We start from the raw sequence: 2,924 nt of genomic DNA, 5'->3' as shown, positions 1-2,924 counted from the left end.
TATATTATCAGAAACACCGCTTCATTATGAATCCAGTCCGAGACTGGCCCCGTTATACGACGTTACTGTGTACCTAACGTGACCATTATTTTTTTTCCTTCAAAGCGGGACGCCTGAAAATTTATTATTGCTTTAAAAACAAAATACTTATTCATTTATGATAGTTACGAAATGTTTCATGATTAAAAAAAAAATGAAAAAGGAATTAAAAATTTTAATGATCGAAAATGAAAAAAAAAAACTAACTTCCGGTGGGCTGATTGTATAAATTTTTCTGATGAGTAAATTGCGCTTAGGTTATGTTTGCTGCACTTCTTTTTTTTCTCTCAATCAAACAAATCGCTCTCTGTGCGAGTACAGTCTACACGAAGGCAACTTGGAACACATTTTTTTAATTGCCCTAATATATTCTATCCCGCTTCACGACTTACTATCCACAAAATTCCCCCGTCCCACTAACCTATACAACCTGTTAACTTTAGTGTTTTCCCTCCGTATTTCTACTCAATGTAAACAATATAGATATTTATACTTATAAATTTGTGTAACATGTTTGTGATGTCTTTTGTTTTTTGATTCTCACCTGAGTATATCCGCGGACCAACCGATCAACACTGGTTATTGTCTCAATAGAACTCAATGGTTTTTTTCTTCTTTCGACCGTGACATTGGCAAAATCATAGTGTCATATAATGATGAAGCCTTAGAATAATAACGCATAGAAACCTAGTCCGCACACGCTAAGTGAGGCAAATTGCAGCGCGCCAAAAGGGCCTACACGAGCGGGCGGGCATTCAGTGCTCAAGGTCAACTTGCACCGCGAACAGATCAAGAATTTTAGCTAAAAATGACGAAATGTGCGGTAAATGAGTGTAAAAATACGTCAGACAAACAAAATAGATACTAACATCACATTCCACAAGGAAGTAATGCGTTTCAACTTGTATTTTTATATAAATATTCACTAAAACCGAAAATGAACCTACTACTAACACTAGCCTACATGAATTTGATTTTTGCCTCACTTGTGACAGTTCGTTTGATATGAAACTATCATTCTATGCGTTATTATTCTAAGGATGGAGCCATAAAAAATAAAAAGTGAAGTAATTAATAAATTTACTGTAATATGTCAAATTTAGTCTTCAAATATGAATGTAACTATTGGCATGATTTTTAAATTTATATGTCATGTGTTGTATTATGTCTAAGCGGGACATTTTTAAGTAATTTGGGGATAGCGGGACACGAAGCTTTAAAGCGGGACTGCCCCGCTCAAAGCGGGACGTATGACCACGTTATACGTATACGTATACCTAATACTTGTTTACATTATGATTTGCACAATTTTGGACGTGCTCGATATGGCTATTGTACACATATATATTGTCACAAGGGCACTTGTGATGATCGCCTTTTCTCCGGTTCCTGGCCACTTGTTTTTACGTTTTGAAGCGTTCTTTAAATCCCACCCCCTGATCGCGGCAGCGAACAGTACTGTTTTAATTTTAAATTGCGTCTAATTTTGATTCTTTTACCACGTTTAATACCAATCTGTAATACTGTATAACTCGGCCCTTACAGGCCTCTTTTTGCCTTTCGATTTGGTTACGAATAATTTTTTGCGGACCGAAGTATCCTATTTTATTGCCATGAATCTGGTCACGGCTCATTAAGGTTTACAACCTTTTCACCCTTCTTAACATAACTAACGTACCTAATGGACATTTTTAGCGAAATTGAGTTATTAACATATATCTGAAAGGTCTACAACCCCGTCTAATCGGTATTTTAACATCTTGTTTATGTAGTTTCAGATTTATTGTTAAGCAAAATCAGCGTTATTAACATTTTTTGCTAGTAAAAAAATAAGCTTTAGGTGTTATTATGTCTCGAAAGTTACCGAAATATTTAACGCATTTGCAAATGCATTAATTATGACAAGGCCAAGGCATTATTTTGAAGGCAACTCTTATACAAATTCTACCAGGACCCGGATTCAGAACTCTTCGACATTTTAACCGAATCTTTCCGACATATTCAGAACGTTCCGAATTAAACGTTCGATTCGGATTCGTATACGATAGCGTTTACGAAGTTAGTCGATGAAATAGATTGTAAGAAAAATGAAAATTCTTTTATATACATTTTTAAGACTTTAAAGGCCTAAAATATAGGAATGCATTAGTCTTGCATTAAAATAAATTAATAAAATTGAACATTTCATTAACAAAATCCAGACTTTATTATAAATAATAAGATTTCCATATTACATTCCTGCTTTGTAAACAATAGGATATTCGGTACCTTTCATTCGATAACTATGTTCTGAATAACGTTGTAGCCTTTGCCGGTCGAGAAGTTCGAGTAATCGTACGGGTGTGACGTCATTTCGGTTCGGTTTCGAATACGACAGTTTGACGTTCGATTCGGGTGTTGTCCAAAAAAGAAAAAAAAATTGGTCGACAACTGAGTTAACGTAAGGTTCTAAATCGACTCCCAAATACAACAACCAAAAATTAAACTTATTTACGCATTGACTTACAAATAAATGGACGACGGGTCTAATACAAAAACCACGAAAAAAATGTCCCAAGTCAACCTATTCGAAATTTAAATTGTAATGTCATCGCAGTATCGCGCTGTCAGTAGAACAAATGAAGACTAAAGCGGAGTGTCGCGCTCTGTATACGATTTTAGCGCCTTACAAGTGCGGACACTTTTTAGCGCGGACCCGACGTCCATATAATTGTAAGTCAATGTACGACATTAATTTTCAAATGATTCCAAAGACAACGTCGTGATTTGTGTATTTTTATTAACTAATCGGATAGCTAAATCATTATCAGCATACATACTTGACGAGTGTTCTTTATCTTTGTTATCGTAATGCATCATGTTTAGGTAACCTGAAGTATTCAACG

This window comes from Hyposmocoma kahamanoa, unplaced genomic scaffold (assembly GCF_003589595.1).
Source record: "Hyposmocoma kahamanoa isolate Upper Pololo Valley unplaced genomic scaffold, ASM358959v1 64, whole genome shotgun sequence".
NCBI lineage: Eukaryota > Metazoa > Arthropoda > Insecta > Lepidoptera > Cosmopterigidae > Hyposmocoma > Hyposmocoma kahamanoa.
The sequence above is the reverse complement of the archived record's forward strand: the minus strand, read 5'-3'. Positions refer to the sequence as shown.